Here is a 21,211-nt window from a genome sequence, read left to right as displayed (position 1 = left end):
AAACATAATTAAAATGTTATTAGAATAGCACACATAAACAGATGGTGTTTAATGAGATTATCTGTTAAAAAAATTATAAGATGACTGAAGACTTCAAGCATTGGCATTTAGACTAAAATAAAAATTAGACACATTGAAGTAATAGGATTCATAAATATTATCCTCCCAGTATACGTTGTGTAAGAAAACATTGGTGTTAGTCATTCACAACATGTTCATTAACTCAGATATTTGTATGCCGTGCTCTGTACTATAAGAAAAGGGGATACACATGCTGACTTACCATCCACCACTGTTTATGGAGCAAATCATCTACAGAGGTGGAAAGAAACTAACCAGAGGAAGTATACAAACATGTAAAATCAAAACCGTGTTAGGAACTGTGCATTTTCTTTTCTAGTTTTTGTAATAGTTTAAGGTCCGTTCAGAATTTTTTTTTCTTGCCAGCATTCCTTGTTGCTTTTACTGAGAAAGAGATTTCAGAGGGCAACTGTTGTAGAAATGTTAGGAAGAAAACAATGTTTTTTTAAATCACTTTTAAAATATTTTAAAAATTATTTGTATGTTTAGAATTTTATCTAAGTACATTGCTTAAAAATATGTATATTGATGTAGGTGGTAGCTGATTGTTTTTCATGAATGTCAACATGTTCTTATTTGGATTTTATTTGTTTTCTCTTTGAGGGCCACATCCACTAGTGCTCAGGGCTTACTTCTGGCAGTGCTTCGGGGGACAATATAAGGTGTCAGGGATTGAACCTAGGTTGAATATGTGCAAGGCCAGCACCTTGCCCACTTCTATCAACTTTCTGGCACCACATATTTTGGATTTTTTCTACCACAGATAATTTGATATAGCTTTGAAAAATTTGAAAGAATTATTTATTAATATAACAAGTGTTTAATAAGATTTTTTCACTAAGACCATTTTAAATTTGTATCCCAGTTACCTGTGTAATTTGGGACATTCACTTTTTTTTATTAAAAATTTTTTTAATAGTGAGACATCATGAGGTACAGTTGCAGACTTACACATTTTTGTGCTTGGGTTTCAATTATACAATGATCAAATACCCATCCCTCCACCGGTGCCCATTTCCCACCACCATGAATCCCAGTATCCCTCCCACCCCCCATCCCCCCATCCCACCCTACCTCTGTGGCAGGGCATTCCCTTTTGTTCTCTCTCTCTTATTGGGTGTTGTGGTTTGCAAAAGAGGCAATGGGTGACAATCATGTTTAGTCTATAGTCTACCTTCCTCATGCTTTTCCCATCCTGGGAGGATCCTCCCAACACCTTTATTTGGTGTTCTCCTCTTTATCTGAGCTCCCTTTTCCCCCTAGTATGTGTGGTTGGCCTCCAAGTCATGGAGTAAAATTCCTAGTACTAATCTCGGCCATTCTTAGGTGTTAGTTTCCTATTTTGTTACTTTATGTTCCCCAGATGAATGCAATCTTTCTCTGTCTATCCCTTTCTATCTGAGTCATTTCGCTTAACATGATACTTTCCATGTAGTACCACTTGTATGTAAATTTCGTGACTTCATCTTTTCTAACAGCTACATAGTACTCCATTGTGTAGATGTACCAAAGTTTCTTTAACCAGTCATCTGTTCTCGGGCACTCAGGTTTTTTCCAGATTCTGGCTATTGTAAAGAGTGCTGCAATAAACAGACAATTGCAGATGTGGGACATTCACTTTTAAGTCTCTGGACCTCAATTGTATTATCAGTAAAATAGGAATGTTGATATTTTATAAGCTTATTATAGAGATTAAATAATACTTTTATTTTTATTTAATTTTATTTATATAAAATAGTTCACAATATTTGATTACATTTAATTATTTGAACATCAATCCCACGACCATTATACCTTCCTACCACTGTATTTTGGATGTTTCCATCTTTAACCCAAACTCCTGCCCCAAAGCGAACTGAAATAATTTATTTTGTATTGTTTGTTATGAATAACCCACTGAAAATACTCCAAAAAACTTTCCTTAAAGGAGAGTGTGTGAAGATTGTTGCATTTCGCCCAGGGGCCATTAAGCTCTTCTATAAGAGATTACTATCATGTTGTTAAGGGTTGAGCCTTGTGTGCTTATACATATAAATGTGTGTATATGTGTGTGTGCGTGTGTGTATCTGTAAAAACATATTTCTGTCTAAGATTGATTGCCTCCTACTTTAAACCCCATCAAATGTTATGCGCTACTCTTGGAGTATGAGTGGTGTGAGGTATGAGATGTCCAGAAATACACTCATGAATGAGGCTTGGCCTGAGTGTGTGGAGAGTGGCTGTGAGTGTGGTAGCAGTTGAGTTCTGGAAACAGCCTTGCACGGCTCCCTAAATAATATTTTTGTTAAGTATTTAACCTGGTACAGATTAGATGATTTTTAAGTTATTTGCTTTACTGTTATCAGACGCTGTTGTGTTAAATCAGTATAATTTGATATAAGTTATTTTATCACCAGTAATGATCACCATGCTACTAGTGTTCTTTTTTTTTTAATTGAATCACCAGGAGATATAGTTACAGAGCTTTCATGATTGAGTTTCAGTCACACAATATAATCAAACACCCATTCCTCCACCAGTGCACATTTTCCACCACCAGTATCCCCAGTATGCCACCCCCACTCCACCCCACTACCAGTGTTCTTTTTTTATTTATAGAACTAACCTGACAAATAGCTCACTCCCTTTCTTAGTATATTCTTGCTCTTAGCATAGTTTTTTCTGTTTAGAAAACGAGATGGTTTTCTAATATGGCCCCAACTATAAGTCCCCAAAATCTGTTTCCCATCACTACCTAATGCTCACACAGCTTACTCTTTCTGTTTCGGTTCCATGTTTCTTTACCACTTTTCTTCATGTCACTGGCCTCAATAGCTTGGAATCACTTTTGATCAGTTTCTTAGAATTGTATGTTGTAATATACCAGAAACATTTGCATTTGCCCCCTCTTGCCACGTGCACTTTTAGTTCCTGTTAGTTTGACTTATAAAACATAATAAGATTCCAGCCAAGGAGTATCATGTGTTGTACCAAAGAACATATCTAATACTTTGATTTCTGACTCTCTTTGTGCCTCCTAGGAATAACACCTCCTTCCAGAATGCTTGTAAACGCTCCTCAAATGTCATCTTCCCCAAGAAGTCTTGTTTTCTCCATACATGCCCCAGCTTTTCATACTGCATAATGATGATTTCTTCTTTTTGTGAACTTCACTTTCAAGCATTCTATTTTACTTTCTATTATGACAAATATATTTGTAAAATATTCAAGGGAGATTTAATTCTTAGTAATCCTCTATCTAATTCAGCCCTCGGAAATTTATGTTCAATTGGCTATTTGATAGCAGGAATAGGGCTAGAGCTTGCATCTTGGATTTCTTAACTTTTTTCTATCTGTAACATTACAATGTAATATAGATGTTTCTTAACCAATATTTCAGCATGATTCTGTAGAAACCTAAGTAGTTCTTCTGTAATATGTGAAATCCATATGGCAAGGAATTGTTTCATTTTTGTCTTTCTATTTCTTAGACTCTTCCTCTAGAATGAATGGATAATAATTTGCTTTGGTACTAATATTCTTGATGTATAACAAAAAATAATTCTAATCTTTATCCCTAGTTAAAGAAATAGGTAGATTAAGACCTGTAGGTGGCAGTCCAACACAGCAAATTTCCAGTGCTTTTTCTAGAACTAGCTGCTGCCTTCTGAGATTGTTTTAGACTTCAGTTGCTTCCCTAACTGGATTTCTGAAAAATGAAACCAGCTATTAATTACAAACTTATTTGGTGGATGTTTTTTAAGACAATAGTCATGGTTTTAAATGGGAACTTTTTGATGCCTATGATTTGCTATTGTTTTTAAAGTATTTGATGAGATCAAATTATGTTTCTAAGAGCTTTTAAGCTTATTACCATATTTCCATATAATACAGATAATCTGATGGTAGATAGCCTAGATTTGTTCTTTGAGTAATCAGAATATCCGTTACTGGTGTTATATTGCACTTCTAAAGTTATTAAAGGAGGTCAGTATTTTTCATGTTGTGCTAAATTAGGTTATTATTTAATATATTCAAAATATTGCTACTAATCAAGCTATAAACGAATAATAGCTAACATTTAGGACTTTGTGTGCCACATACTATTCTAAACATTTTGCATGTGTTAATTCATTTAATCTTCACTATAGTCCTCTGAGGTTTGTGTTGCTATTTTTCCCATTGTCTGGGTGAAGTAGTTGAAATGATAAACTTTGCTGACTGAAACTTATCCAGGGCTGCTTAGTTTAGTAAGTGGAAGAATTGGGATTTGAAACTAGACTTTCTTGCTCCAGCACCCATACTCTTAATCACTGTTCCCTTTGACGTACTGTTAAGTTCATTATATTTATTTTCTTTGTATTATAACTTTCCATTTGAGACAGATTTCCCATTTTTACACAAATTGGGCTTATTACTCCACTCTTTTTGTTACTTCCTGTCTTCAGTCTTTTTCTTCTAACAGAGAAAATGCATGGACAGAAAGTAAAAACATAACATCCTCCTCCCTTAGTGTGAAGAGATTGAAACACATAACTAAAATTGTGTGGTCTTCTTCTCTTTTAAAGAATGTTCTTCTTCCATTTATCAATTAACTAGTTTTTAGTGATCACATTAAAGCATGAATTCTTGCATATAGTAAACTTCATTCCCCACGTTTAAGTATTTAGTACTATAAGGTGATTTTAGAAGCTAATGTATCAAATACCTCACTTTAAGAGAGAAAGTTTGTGATAGGATGGTCTTAATTATTTCATTAAAAAATGATGTTTTATCTTCCTTGACACACATATTGGTTGTGGTAACATGATTAGCATTTTATTATATTCGGAAGTAAACATGTACCTTGTTCTTAGTTAATAATTACATATTTTTTTTATTCTCTCATTTTGATAATTTACCACCCTAATACTGCTTTGAAACTAAGTGATAAAGCAAAAATCAATTAGATTCCATGTGAATCCATTTGACATTTCACAAAAGCATAGGTTAAATGTGAATGAGATGGCTTAAAAGTTAGAAGTGTTAGTAAAATGAAAAAGAGCTGTTTCATATCTAACTACTCAATAGTATTTTTATTACAAGATAAAAAAATTTATAATATTTATATTCTATAGAGATTTTTTTCCAATCTTGATATACTAATGAAATATTTTTTCTTACACTCCTTTAAATATGTTTAAAGTTTAAGTCTTTAAGCTTAAACTTTTTATTTATCAGGGTACCTCAAGTTCCAGCTTATGTTTGGGTTTCTTAGATGAATTGTCAGCCTGATAACACATGCCAGAAATAACCTATACTGTGGGACTGTCAGCCCAAGTCTTGATGCTGCCTTAATGATTAACTTAGTCTATCTTTCCCTAACAAATAGGGATTTCCCGATTTACTGCTGAACTAACAAGGTTTTGGCTGCGGAACCCTTAATTTTGTGTCCAAGAATGTTCACTCTTTCATCCATACTATTCAAAAAGTTCTCTGAGATCCACATTGATTTTGATGTCAGTCACATTTTTCTTACCTTTTCTTTCCATCCGAGAGAATACCAGGACTTAGAAATGATGCCTCTGAGGGTGATCATTTAGTATATTGACAATTTAATAGTGTAAAAAATTTGCTTAATCACTTGTTTATTCCAATAGTGAAAACTGCCTTCTGATTTTTTTTTCTGTTCTTCTCATAAATGATTTTCATATAACATTGCAGAAGACACACCACCTGTCTCTTAAGAACAGAATTACTAGGCTTTGATTCTTAGTAGTGGTTCCTTCTTTTGGGCAATTGTGAGAGTTAGCTTTTGGTCTAATTACTCAGACTTTTAAAATAACTACTTACAAACAATTTCAAGTCAACAGCATAAGAGATCATCATTCAGAAATGGAAGAAGAAAATAATCTGTTTCTAGAAAAGTTCTGTTTGACGTTCATATACTAGTGCATACTTTTTAATGAAGTCTATGACTTTTAGGTCACACCTGGATTTTCTTGCTGTGGTTTTAAATCAGATTTTTCTAATTCTCATGTCTGTTTATTTCTGATGTAGAGTTGAAATACAGTTTTTGTTTTTGGTTTTTTTTTTTAATGAGTGTCAGTTGTACAAACATAATGATTCTGTATTGATGTATTTTGGGAAATGATGACAATAAGTCTAGCTAAATCCATCTCCACACGCAGAGCTTTTTTTGTGTGTGATAAAGACTTTTAAAATTTGCTGTCTTGGTAACCTTAAATATGTAATATAGCAATTTTATGTAGCTGTGTTTTTAGGCTTCAGGATTTGTGGAGGTTTATATAATTTTTTTATTTATGATCTTTGCAAATTATAGCAATAAAACAAGTAAAGCAATTCAAATGCAAATATATAGGCATACAGATATGTTTTGATTATATTGATATTTATACACGGTACATACATACTCCCAGTGCCTTAGATCTTTTACTTTTTGCATATTGACTGTGGAATTCTCACTTAAATTGTAATTTCTCACTTTGATACCTTGAGCATTGTACAAAACCTATCTTAAACTGGAAATCTCTCTCAGTGTTCTGTCTCAAAAAAGGCAGGGAGTATATATGAGGATCAGTTCTGGTCTTAAGAGGCACTGATTGAACATAATGCCTGGAGGGACTTTGAGGGTAGGAAGACCTTTATCAATGAAATGCTGACTCAGATTACAGTTAAACTCAGAGTTGAATCTACATTTGGAATTCATATTTGAGTAGATCATATGTCCTTCTTAGATGTGATCTTTTCAGGAAAGTCAGCTGTCTCTATACATGTGCATCAGTTAGTTAAAATTGTACTAAGTTGTGAAATTTTTATAAGCTGGGGATTTCAGATTGAGTTTATTAATAAGTGATTTGCATATTAGGTATGTGACTGAGTAAATGTGCACAGAACTTTGAGAAGTAAAACTAATATGTGTTACTTATTATTGAACTTCATTTAACTGTGTTTTTCATCATATTAAACTTGTCTTTGTAACTATAAGTGAATATGGGGCTGGAGCGATAGCACAGCGGTAGGGCGTTCGCCTTACAAGCGGCCAACATGGCCGACCCGAGTTCGATTCCTCCGCCCCTCTCGGAGAGCCCGGCAAGCTACCGAGAGTATCTCGCCCGCACGGCAGAGCCTGGCAAGCTACCCGTGACGTATTCGATATGCCAAACACAGTAACAACAAAGTCTTCAATGGAGACGTTACTGGGCCCGCTCGAGCAAATCAATGATCAACGGGAGGGCCTTTACTTTACTTTTACTTTACTTATTATGGTTGAAATGCATGTCAAGCAAACATGTTTACGAAAGCTAAAGACTTAAAAATCCAGTGTCCTATTTATTCTTAACATTTTATCCAGTTCTTTCCTAAACATAGATAAGATGGAGATAGGTTATTGCTTGTACATAAAAGGAAAGAATTTCTTCTGCTAGGTTAAAATCAAAAGAAAGGAACCAGAGACATAGAAGAGGTGTTAGACACTTGCCATCAGCATTGCCAAGAGGTCCATTAGCATAGAGCCAGGAGTAAGCCCTGAGAACCAATGGTTGTGATCCAAGAACAAAAAAATAAAATTAAGAAAATATAGTTTGGTTGCCTTTCCCTTCTTTGCTGCCCTCCTTTTTCTTCATCTTTATATTTCATCTTTCCTCCTTTACAGAGTCCTTTTTCTCTGCCTCATTAATCTGAAGTGTTTTTAGTACATAGTAAATAAAGCATTTCCTATTTTAATTAAAGTTTTGAAGTTTCCTTTTAAAAGCAGAGCTTTGCTAAAGGAAAAATACCTCTATTAGCGTACATTTAAATTCCTTTTCACCATGATGAGGGTAATTACCTGTTACATTTAAGAAGTAAGCCATAGCTAATTTCTGACTCTGTGTACGTGTTTAAAGTAACTTAGAATCAGCTTGGGTCAGTTCTGACGTCTGCTTATGTAATACAGCATTCATACTCTTCACTAGGTGTTCATTTTAGCGACAGATGCTTCATATAAAACAGGGGAGAGTCGCTTTCAAAAGGATCTACACTTCAAAGTAAACTTTAGTTCATTCCATTGAAGCAGAATTGATGATTTTTTTCCTCCAATACATTTGTTTCAAGTTTTAAAACCTTTTGACATTTATGACTGCCTTAGGTATCAGCATATATAATTGAATTGTTTTGTTGCTTTGGAATATTTTCATGTTCGCCTATATTAAATACCTTTTTAATTCTTAATAGTAAAGAATTATCTCCTTTAACCAAAAGTGATTCTTGGAGATAAAGGTGCAGCTTTGGGATCTCACTTATCTGTAGTGTGTAGAATAGCCTGACAAGGGAATGCTTGGTATCCAAGGGGGATACCTGATTATACTGATTCCTAGATTATGGCGCTAAGAAGAGTAGGGATGAGAAGAAACTGAAGAGGGAAGTCAGAAGAGGCGGACAGGACTCAATAGGCAGAGGGGCTAGCACCTTGGACACTTTGGTACTGTAGATGTGTGGTTTATCTATTTGCCAGAACCACAGGACCAACTAAAACACGACAGACAAACTACAACAACCAGGCATTAAAATGTATAGGAGGAAGACTGGGAGTGAGAGCTTTAAACTGGGGATATGGATGGAGGAAAGTTGACTCTGGTGGTAGGATTTATGGCTCAGGCTTAGAATATTGTTTGCCTGAAATTCAACTATGAGTAACCTTGAAATTCAACTATGAATAACCTTGTAAATCATGATACCTTAATAGAAAATTTTTTATTTTTTTAAGAAAACTTCTTAAAGCACTTTTGGGTTGAAATACCTCACTCTTTCACTCATTGTAGATAACTAACTCTTCATGAGGCCAAACTTATCATCTGTTAAGACTTGGTTCCTAAGAGGGCTTTAAAATTAAGTGCAATGATTATAGCTTTTAGCCCCATGCATCATCTTTTGCGCATGAATTCTTTGAAGCAGAGTGTGTCTCTTTCAATCTCTCACCACAATCTTTATTCCATTTCTCAGATGGATAAACTATTATAAGAATGATCTTTGATGCATATGATCTTATTAGGGCCCTGTTTTAAAATCACCATTTAAGTATGCTAAACAAAAATGTTCATACTGTTTTGAAATTTCTATTGTATAAAGAAAACCCATCATTTTACTTGCTAAATTTTGTGGAATTGGATTATTACTCTTTTGAACTAAGATACCACTGGGATACAGCAGCCTTTTGTGGATTCTGTACATTACCCTTTCCATATATTGTATTTCAAAAATGGGAAATTTTATGAAGATAAGGGTTTGGCGAAGAAATGCTAAAATTCCTAAGTTAGCCCATGCATGGCTGAAATTTAATTTTCATAGCAGTACTGTAAACCCTTCATTGCTCCTCTGTCATTCCAGACCCTAACTCAGTAATCTGCAAGTGAATTAGTTCCTTCCTGCAGTAGTGCCCTTCCTCCCCTTTGCAAGGGACAACGTTTTAAGTTTGTGGCCAGTGGTCCTGAGCTAGTGAGGGCAAAGTAGAAAGGTGAAAATTCCTGACTGTCCTGACAGGTGGGAAAACTTCTGAACTTTTGTATAAAGTTCAGAAACAATAAACATAATGACTTTTGAAGCAGTTCATCAATAAGAATTCTTTTCATCACCCAGATACTATATTTGGTAAGAGAGATTACTGTCATGTAACCCATTATTATTAAATTCTGTATTTAGTGTAGTAAATCTTCCCCCACTCTTTAATGGTAGCACTGTAGCACTGTCCTCCCATTGTTCATTGATTTGCTCAAGCGGGCACCAGTAACATCTCCATCGTGAGACTTGTCACTGTTTTTGGCATATCGAATACGTCACGGGTAGCTTGCCAAGCTCTGTAGCTTGTGGGCGGGATACTCTCAGTAGCTTGCTGGGCTCTCCTAGAATGACAGAGGAATGGAACCCGGGTTCGCCGCATGTAAGGCTAATGCCCTATCCACTGTGCTATTGCTCCAGACCAAAATTCTTATAGATTTTCATAAGAATACGAATTTTAATTACCTTGGGTAGATATTTAGGGCTGGTTTTACTTGGTTTGGTATATATGATGATTCTGTTTACTTGAGGGTGAGGGGGGACCTCATGACTCCTTCACAAAACATCTGTGCAGTGTATATTCTCACCAAGCAAAGTATGTGAGTTCCAATTTGTCTGTATTCATGCCAGCACTTGCTATATTCTGTCATTTTAGAATTGTCTTAGTGGGCATGGAGACCTATATCATTTTTGTTTTGAATTGGATTTCCTACTTACTAATGAGATGAGATTTAAATTCTTTTTTGTTTTGGTTTGGGGGGAGAATCCCTCATCTGTTGGTGCTCAAGGGTAACTCCTGGCTCTGCACTCAGAATTCACTCCTGGAGTGGCTCAGGGGATGGGATGGGATGCAGGGATTGAACCCTAAAATTCTTTATGTGCTTATTTACTCTGTGCATCTTCTTAGAAATATATTCAACTCCTTTGTTCATTTCAAAGTTATTTTTTCTTTTTATTATTGCAATAGAGGGTTATAAAATGTATTCTGGATAATAGTCCTTGATCATACACTTTGTTGGCAGATATTTATTTTCTGTGGGGTGTGGGGGTTGGTGTGTGTCTTTAAATTTTGTTTGTTTTTTTTCACCATCTCCCACCCCTATCCCCACTAAACCCATCAATCCTCCGCATAGAATCACACAGTGCATGCTGGGCAGTGAAGATTAAACTCATAGATTTATACTTGCTATGCATGCTTCCTAAGCCTTTGTTCTATGTTCTGGGCCATTTCTGGGATGGAGGTCCGGAGAGCAGAGCTGTCAGGCTCATCCAGGTGCTTGTAGGTAACTTGGGGTGTGAAGCCAGTCCAGCACTTGATGCCAGTAAGCTGTCTTCATGCATCTCTTCATTTTCTTGTTGCTGTGCTTATTGACGTACAGAATTTTAAAATGTTGATCAGAGCATTTTTTTCTTCTGCTGTTTCTGTTTGTAAGTTGTCAAACCTTTGCCTAATCCTAGACCATTAGAACATCCTCTTTTATTTTTCTCTTCTATGAGTTTAGCTGCATTACTTTTTAGATTTATTCTTCAGATTAGTAAAAATGCTATGTTTTTCAGATTTCTTAGATTAATTCAGCAGTACAATCTGTAAAATATTTTTAGTTATATTTATTTGGTACATCTGAAAACTCAAGGATTCATGAAATCAATAACATTTTACTGAAATTATTTTTTTTAAGTTTAAGAAAGCTTTTATTTAGAAAAGATGAAGTGATCTAAGGTTAACTTGTGGCTTCACGTCAAAGTCCGATACCGTCTATGGAGAAAAACAAAAGTTGTGATTTTAGGCACCTTGCACTTTTCAAACTTCTAACATCAAACAAGAGTTGATGGAGTGAAATAAAATTTTTTAAAAATTATTTGTATCAGAACCATTCCCATATTACAAACATCAGCATTTGCTATAAAAAACCACAGACCATGCTCTGAGGTTCTTTGTAAAGCTTCACTGGTTCCTAGCCCAGATACAGAAATATTTTTCTAGAGGAGACACTTCATTGGTCATTAGGAGAACAGAATTTTCAGTTTTGAAGTCAACACAATTTCTAACAAACTGTAATGCGTTTACTAATAAACTGTAAAAAGGTGTTTACTAATCACTTTGCCCTTATAAATCCCACCATTTTTGTGTGGCTTTAGATAAAATGAGCAAAGATGTTAGGAAATTTTAGAAGAAAATGAAATTTCAACGGATTTCTTTTGGTATGATTTTGAAATCTTTGTAAAGTAGTTAACTATTACTAAATATACTAATCTAGTGGACTGGAGCTATAGCACAGCGGGTAGGGCGTTTGCCTTGCATGTGGCCGACCCGGGTTGAATTCCTCCATCCCTCTCGCAGAGCCTCGCAAGCTTCCTGTGGAGTATTTGATATGCCACAAACAATAACAACAAATCTCACAATGGAGACGTTACTGGTGCCTGCTTGAGCAAATCGATGAAGAATGAGAGGACGTGCTACAGTGCTAATAACCTGGTGCTTTAATCAGAAGATTTTCATTTGGCTACCCAACTGAATTTCAGAAAAAAATTTAAGCAGTATAATAGCACAGCGGGTAGGGCGTTCGCCTTACAAGCGGCCAACATGGCCTACCCGAGTTCGATTCCTCCGCCCCTCTCGGAGAGCCCGGCAAGCTACTGAGAGTATCCGATATGCCAGACACAGTAACAATGTGTTTTATAAATTAGCTCCTAAATAGCACCAAGTGGCTCTGAACTCTTGAGCCAGAGGGAAGTACTGCTTCTTTCGTTCAGTGAAACACTGCAAGAAAGACGCAAATGGTAGGTAGCCTGTATCCAAAGAAACTTTGCCTTAACTATTTATGTGTCAAAATAGGTTTCATGTTGTCTAGACAGAATTATAATAAATACAACAATTTAAATAAGTCAAAATATAAACTTCAAACCAGATGTGTGGATATAATTCTGATGGGGGCTTTCATTTAATCATAGTCTCAATTAAGACACCACTGCTTTGAGGATTAAGTGTCCCTGGCTGTAATAATGATGGCTTTTCAAATGTTAATTATTATTTTTTAGTTTTGTTGGGAATATTAAAAGTGGACTTCAGACTCTGGTAGCATACTACAGAAAGTGCTTATTTTCAGGCCTCCTACTTCCCTACATACAGGATAAAAGTTGTCTGATGAGTGGCACAGACTTCCCCTACCCACTCCCCGCCAGGCTCCCCTACCGCCCACCACCAAAAGGACTGTTTACTGTAAAGGTCTAAAAGCATTCATTTGAAAATGGTCTGTTCTTTTTACTTAATGAGGTATTATAATTGTGTGTATTCTTAAGCTATGTGTATATTCTTAAGCTAATTTTAATATGAGGCTTCTTTTGAAAGGCATGTGATGCAAAATTTGACATGCATGAATATATCTTAGGCCGAATATGCATGTGACAGTTTGAAGCGCATATCATGTGTCACTGTTGGTAAAGTCTGGCAGCATATCCTGTGTAAACCCCTGTTTTCTTTTTCTTTGTGCCACATATTCTAATTTGCAAGACTTCAAAGGGAACTGATGGTTGAATGCCAATTATTTTTCATTTTCTCTGTAATTGGTTCTATAAAGACCAAATAGTGTTGCCTTTCTTTGGTTCTTTGGTTCTACATTTAACTGTGGGTTAAAAAGGAGGAATGCAAAGAACTAATCATTGGTAAGCACCTGTTGCCTTTGGTGTTTTATGTATCTTACTTATTATAGCAGTCATTTTGAAATTTTTTTCATTGTTAAAATCAGACACAAAACTAAAGATTGATACAATTTTTCCTTATCAGTTGTGTTACAAATTTTGGATACTAACCAGGTCTTTACTTCATTCCCCTATACCTGACGTGCCACACTTTTAGTACTAAACTAGTAGCCCTCGTCCTCCCCTTACACACTGATTTTTTTCACAGATGCTATTTCAACTGTCCTCTGAATACTTCAGTAATGGAGACCAGTATGAAAGGAAAAATAATAATGCTGGACTCCTCCCTGAAACGGCTTTATCACTTTCTTTATTATATATTATGTACCTGGCATCTTTTTTTTTTTTTTGCTTTTTTTTGTGGGGGAGGGTCACACCTGGCGATGCTCAGGGGTTACTCCTGGCTTTGCACTCAGAAATCACTCCTGGCAGTGCTCAGGGGACCATATGGGATGCTGGGAATCGAACCCAGGTTGGCCGCATGCAAGGCAAACGCCCTACCCGCTGTGCTATCACTCCAGCCCCCTGTACCTGGAATCTTGAATGCCTCCTTCCTTCCTTTGTTTCATCATCTCTTGAAACTCTATTATTGTAATGTTTTCTAGTTTGCAATACTGTATTCTGTATCTCCTCCTTTGTAGTCTATTCTTAGAAAATGAAATTATGTAAGGAGGTGTGCATGTGTACACATGTACACACACGTACACACAGTTTGGTTTGCTCTAGCTGCCGAAAAATTGAGAGTTGTTTTGTGTTCGGGCTTTTGTGGGTTTTATTGTTTGTTTTTGTGATATGGGAAAGCTTCCCATGCATGGAATCATGTTCATGGAACCGAGGGGCCACTCCTAGTGAAACTCTGATGAACCAAGCAGGCTGGATGGCTCAATGCTGAGCCCAGTGGTGCTTCCGGGATTGCTAGTATCAGAGCTGTAGCTCAGAGCCTCAAACCCTTTGATTATCTCTCTGGTGTGGTCCTGAGGCTGTTAATTTTCTCTCTATTTTTACATACATTTCTGTTATCACATTTGCTCATGTGTTGTTTGTTCCTCCTTTTTTTTTTTTTGTCTGTTGTAGTCAACGAAGATTTCTAATCTGATTTACCTCTGTCATTAGTCAGGAATTCTGAACCTGAGTACTACTACTGGGATAATTCTATTCAACCGATGTGTGTGTTCATGAGTTTTGTGTTGCTAGTATAGGCATACATTTCTTAAAAGCAATCTCAAAAGCTTTTGAACATGGACCAGAGAGATAATACAGCGGATAGGGCGTTTACCTTGTACACGGCCCACCCAGGTTTGATCCCCGGCATCCCATATGGTCCCTCGAGCACTGCCATGAGTAATTCCTGAGTGCAGAACCAGGAGTAACTTACCCCTGAGCATCGCTGGGGGTGGCCCAAAAAAGAAAAAAAAAGGTTTTGAACTTAATTTTTTAATCACTTACTGAGGTATAGGATTTTACAATATTAATTGTACTTTTCATGTGTGCAGTATTTCAACACCACTCCCATCACCAGAATGTCTGTTTCTCTACATTAGTGTCCCTAGAGTCCCTCCCTCCATTATCTTGTTCCCAATATAAACTCAGTTCTGTAGACAAAATTTAGTTCCTATGTCTTTCACCATGTGTTGTGTCTTTACCATGCATGTTTCTGTATGTTCCATATATGAGAGGGTTTTTTCTTTTTAGTTGCTATGGAGATGGTGATGCCTTACCCACGTAGAGGTGAATAAAGCTAACCCCTCCCCCCCATGCACTACAAAACTAAATCACTAACTGTAAATCTTTCTCTTTTTACAGGTATAAGTTTTAAAAATTAATAGTATGAATGATACTATGCTAATGCATTTAAAATAGACAACTCAGTAAGAATGAGGAGAGGAGAATTAAGAAAATTTAAGGGAAAAGATGAATAGACCTATAAAAGCATAAAAGGGTATCTTATTCTAAAAAGGGAATTCTGGATTTTTGTTTAAAAAATACAGATAATGTTTAAATACCTGCATTGATAAGTAAAATATTATAATAAAAATCTGTATCACTGTAATCCTGTTGGTCATCGAATGCCTCAAGCAGGCCCCAGTAGTGTCTCCTTCGTCCTAGCCCTGAGATTTTAAAAAGTGCCACATTCAAGGCTCTTTCAGGGTCAAGAGAATGAGACCCATCATTGTTACGGTTTTTTGCATATTGAATATGCCACGGGGAGTTTGCCAGACTCTGCCGTTTGGACAGGATACTTTTGGTAGCCTGCCAGGTTCTCCAGAGTAAGACCTAGATAATAAGTTGACGTGCGGCCGCAAATGTGGCCTTGCGCTTCTGGGAGCAGGGTTTTATAGTCTCTGGGTCTTGATCGTTGATGGAATTACATGGCGCCGGGGGCAGTTGGTGGGTGTGACGCCTGGAAGATGGGGGATCTGTGTGGAGGAGGCCCCAGCCTCAATCCGAGCAGGCTTGGAGATCTACGCCCTGGGTCCCACACACCTGGGTTCCTCTGCCGGTTCCTTCATGCATGAGGCTTGTCCAAACATGTGGAAAGTGGTCTTACGCATGTCTGTGGCTGGAAACCGGAGGTCTTCAGCTGCCGGGGCTCTGCATAGTTGTAAAAAAAATGAACTGAGCAAACATAATGCACGGTTAGTGTAAGTGAAACATTAATTCATTATTGAAAAGTGTAAAACCTAAAACAAGCTAGGAATAAATAGACCTTTCTCAATCAGGTGGAGGGCAACCACAAGCATCATATATGAATGCTATACTCAGTGGCAAAGTACTGAGAAGTCTTGTCTTTTAAAGAACTCCTGTAATACTTCTTGCAAAACTGTCTTCGAGGCTATGAATTCCCTAAGCTGTTGTCTATCCATAAAATTCTGTGTTGTTCCTTCATAAATGAATGATAATCTGTCTGGGTAGAGTATTCATGGTGAGGTGTTCATTTTGATGAGGTTTTTTTTTTTAATTGCATCCCACCGTTCTCTTCTAGCTCATCGAGACTCATACATCTGCTATGAAGCTTATGACCATTCCTTTGTATGTAAATTCCTTTTTTATATCTCTCTGTTTTCAGTATTTTGACTCTTGTCTTTGGCTTTTGTCATTCTGACTTAATTTTCTATTTGGGCCTGTTTTCAGTGGGAAAATTTGGGCCTCTTGGAGCTCTTCAATCTTTTTAGCTGCTGTAATTCTGCTTAGACCTTGTATTGAGTTTTTTTGTGTTACCAACCATCCTCTTCTCTCACTTAAGATCCTAGTTTAACCATTTCTGCTCTCATAATTTGTTAATTATCTGTACCATCATTTCTTTGAACTCATTAAACATCCACAGCCTCCACAGTGTCACTAAAGTCATTCTCCAAGAGTTTACAGAGCTTGTTGATACTGGTAGGACCTTCTGTATTATTTTCATTGAACTTGGTGGACTTCCGACGTGTCTTTCCTGTTGTGTTTACTGTGCTGAGAGTGAATCTGGGTAGTTAGTGTCCCAGGAAGTCTCTGAGAGATTTGTCTCGGTGTTGCTTTTTCTTTTCTCTACCGGTCTCCAACCAGTGAAAGGAGGTAAAAGTGTGAAGAGAGTGAGGTCTGATGGGTAGAGCAGTTGCACTGCTGTAGATGACACACACCTGGTGTAGGAGAGGAACCTCACCTGAGAATGTGGAAGAGCGAGTAGAGGGTTTGAGATGGGGAAGTGGAATGACCTGCTGGAAGGGTGGAGGGGCAGGCCAGGAGGTCTGAGATGGGGAGGAGGGCCCACTGAGAAGATGGATGGCTGGTGTGGAGGCTGCTGCGGCCAGCCGGGAGGGAACTCAGTTTCTCATTCAAAAAGGCTCCTGGAGTGTCATCCTTGAGATGAACCTTCGGAGTGGTGGAGGAACAAGCAGAGGGCCTGGAAGGTGGAGGTGCCTACTGGAAGGAAAGAGGAGCAAGCATCAATGTTTTAAAACACGGGTCGGGAGTCAGTGTAATTCCTTCACTGGAATATATTTATCTTTGAGGTCTTATCATGCCTATCAGCATGATTAAAAAAATAATAATAATTTCATGGTTCTCTTAAGTATAGTATTTTTCTAAACTCAGATATTGTAAAAACTGTTTATGGTTATTCATTATTGTCACCATTTTGAAGCTTATACTTTGACTTGAAGCTTTTACTACTTTTACATAGTAAATATTTTTTAAATATAAGGCAAGTAAAAAAGTGCATTTTAAGTGCCCCTAAAAATTGTTGAAGTTCTTAATATTGGAGCTAACTTTTGTACATGGATTACATAATACAGTGTGTGTTTTATTAGTGTTGTAAATTATAAAATGTTTTTACATGCCCTTTAGTTCATTTTATGCTACTTATAAATATAGTAAGGGAATATATTAAAATGAGAGTAAATATTTTCACTTTATTATTTATCCCTCTTCCAGATTAATTCTTTCAAAACACATAGTACAGCCTATATTGTTTATTAATAAGTCCCATTATAAATCAATACAGCTGTTTCTTAAAGCACCTCCCAAACTAACAGGGATATCCCTAGGATCTTGATAGTTTTGTCTGAGCCACACCTCACAGTGCTAGGGACTACTCCTGGGCAATGCTCTGAGGTCACTCACCAGGCTGTGCAGGGCTGGGAATCAAGCCAGGTCTCCTGCATACAGAATGTGAGCTCCAGCCTGTTCCTTGTGCCAGGGAAATCCTTCGTGCTTGCCCCCATCTCTCTGTTGATGATGTGATGACGAAGGGCTACTCACACACTCCACTGCAGTGCTCACCACATACTCTGTTCCTTATGTTGTTGTGCTTGCACACGTTCAGCTGGGGGCGGGGGATTCCACAGTTCTGACCACAGTGCTTGAATTTCATCTTTTTAGTTGTGTTGCTCACTACTGGGGGGTCGGGGTGGGGGTGATCACACACACTTGGCTGCAGTGCAACCAGAACTTGCTGCAGTGCAAGGGCATTACAGCCAGCCGAGTTCTCTCCACAAGCTGCAGTACTGGCAGGATCCTGCTCAGTGTATGCAGGAGTGTGAGAGATTGTACCCTCAGCATCACATGTGCAAAGCAAGCCCCTGAGCGATGGAGCCATCTCTTCATCAAAGCCCTCCCCTTTGGTATTTATCCATGTGTTAAACCAATCATCCTGCTTCACAGCACTTAAAAGTAAAGCACCAGTGGCCAGAGATAGTTCCATGTGCTAAAGTGTATGCTTGTTTCCTCAACTCAACAAGGAGAATGCAGTGTTTCACTTAAGATTCAGTTGAACAAGTGATGAAGGATCCAAGTCATAATGATTCAGATCATTGAACAGAGATCCTGAATCTGTTGCTACTGTTAAGGTAATTTTCATACAGGTCTCTTGTCATCATCAGATTCTGTCTGCTATGTCAGTGGGAAAGCCCCATTTCTCATCTTTTTATTAAGCTCATTTAAAAGTTAATGATTGGCCAACAATATTGAACTGATTCTATAAAATTAGGGTATCATACAGTCTCATACAAAATAATTGAAAAGATTGATTAGAAAAATAATATTTATGGTTCCATGACAATTTGAAAATGATGTGGGCATAAGGCTGAGTTGATGCTAAGATAAAGTGGTAGATACAAAAAAAATCAATTAAATGTGAATGCTCATTTTACACACATATTACTACAGAGAACAATACTAACAGTAAAGTGCTCGCTTCGGCAGCACATATACTAAAATTGGAACAATACAGAGAAGATTAGCATGGCCCCTGTGTAAGGATGACACGCAAATTCATGAAGTGTTCCATATTTTAAAAAAAATTACTAAAAGTAAAAAAGAACTTTTCATATCTTTAATAATGAATTGTGCATTTAGCGGAGCATCTTTTTTATGTTGTATCTTTCTGAATTTGCAAGCATTAGTTCTGCCACTGAAATAGGTCTCTAATCCCTTTTGCTTTTCATAAGTTTTTGTTTTGTTGGGGGTGGTGCATAACCAGCTATATGTAAGGCTTAACTTCAGATGATGTTTGGAAGACCATATGGGATGTTGGGGATTAAACCCAGTTCTGTCACATGCAAGGCAAGTACCTTACCCACTGTCCTCTCTCCAGCTCCATCTTCTGTAACTTTGAATCACATTGTTTCTATGAACGGAACCTTAGTTTTTACTAGCAGGTTGGATTCTTGTCTTTATGGTTATTTACTACATTATCACTGAACCAAATTTATATCCCTTCTGGTTGTAAATAGTCATTTTAACAAATTTAAACATTTCTGATTTGTTACATATTAATACTCTATACAACAAACTTCACTGCTAGAATTACAAGATTATATATCTTGTTATAATTTTTCATGCTTTTATGTCACAGCTCTACAGAGTACGTAGGAATGTGCAATAAATACTGAGCGTCAGTTCACATATGATAATAACAGTACTTTTTTTGATTTGGGGCCCAATCGTGCAGGGCTCAGGGAACCATACATGGTGCTGGGAACTGAGCCCAGGCTTTATGTGTGCAAGCCTGTACTATTGCTCCAGCCCAATATCTGATATTTACTATATTCTGGGCATTGTTTTAAATTAATTAATATGTTTTCATCTTCACATGTAGTTGTAAGAGATAATACTGAAAGATTGGTCTGTTCTTCATGCAGTTCCCATCTTTTCTCAGTACGGTATCATAACCAGAAGATTGATACAGTCTAAATTTTATGTGTCAATAGTTTTGTTTCAGATCAAGCTTCATGCTACCCATCTTTAGCCATAGGCACCTACTTTGCTTTCCCCTCTCCTAGTTCTCTGACAACCACAGTTTTCTTTCTCCGTTTCTAAAATTTCATCGTTTCAGTAATATTATGTAAATGAAGTAGTACAGCATGTAACCTTGTGACATTGACTTTTTTGAGTAGCACAATTCCCTTGAACGCCATACATGTTTTCATTATTATCCTCCTCATCATTATTACTACTACTGCTGCTGCTGCTGTTGCTGAGTAGTGTTTCTTGAGATGGTTATACCCAAGATAGTTTAACCATTTACTCTTATACCCAAGATAGTTTAACCATTTACTCATTGAAAGTTACTAGGTTGTCGGCAGTTTAGGGTAATGAATAAAGCTACTCTGAACATTTGCATACAACGTTTTTTTTTTATGTAGGTTTTCATTTCTCTGAGAATACTTAAATACAGTTTACTAGGTCATATGGTAAATGCATGCTTGGTTTTATAAGAAAGTATCATACTCCTCCTCCCCAATAGGAATTATACCACTTAACTTTTATACCAACGATTTGAGAATGATCTAGTTTCTACATGTGCACTGGCATTTGCTGCTATCACTATTTTTCAGTTTAGACCTTCTGGTATGGTATGTAGTGAAATTGCATTGTGGTTTTAATGTGCATTTGACAATAATATATCAAACATCTACATCCTTATTCTTTTTGCCATACTTGATTGTCCTCTTCTAATAGAATTCCTTACTCTTTTTTTTTTTTTTTTGTACATTTGTAGGTAGGTAGGTACATAAGTATTTTTAGGTACAAGAACTTCTTTGGAGATGTGTTTTATACATACTTGCTTCCTCTTGGCAGCTTCTTTTCTTTGTCTGCACAGGATCTGTTGCAGAACAACAATAACAATTTTATAAACTCCATTTTATCAGTGGTTTTCCCACTAGTTTTAAATTTAATTCTGAAATGACTTTGCCCCTTTTCACTTGTCATATAAACATTACAGAATAAGCCAGATTTCATGATTCTGTACCTTTCTGGATCCATACATGTGAACTTAGAAATCACAGTGGTGTATGTGTTTAGGAAGTATATTTTAGCTGGTTGTGAATACCATGATTGTGAAAGAAATGACTACCAGGTCATAGTATTTTTCATATGAGAGTATTGCTGTTTCTTGGAAGTCACTAAGTTCGTTTGCATATTTGCAAATAAGTGG

At 36.8% G+C, this 21,211-nt stretch overlaps 1 protein-coding gene and 1 non-coding gene across 3 annotated transcripts in view; both read left to right on the top strand.

Moving 5' to 3' along the window:
- Positions 1-21,211, top strand: part of ATG5 (autophagy related 5) — a 120,255-nt gene that overhangs the window by 77,576 nt on the left and 21,468 nt on the right. The gene's annotated exons all lie outside the window — the stretch shown is intronic.
- On the top strand, positions 18,960-19,066 carry LOC130033911 (U6 spliceosomal RNA). The gene has a single exon (XR_008794015.1). It is a non-coding gene; the product is annotated as a U6 spliceosomal RNA (small nuclear RNA).

Source organism: Sorex fumeus, unplaced genomic scaffold (genome assembly GCF_029834395.1).
Source record: "Sorex fumeus unplaced genomic scaffold, SorFum_2.1 ptg000054l, whole genome shotgun sequence".
In the NCBI taxonomy this organism is placed as follows: Eukaryota; Metazoa; Chordata; class Mammalia; order Eulipotyphla; family Soricidae; genus Sorex; species Sorex fumeus.
This window is presented reverse-complemented; position numbering and strand designations above follow the sequence as displayed.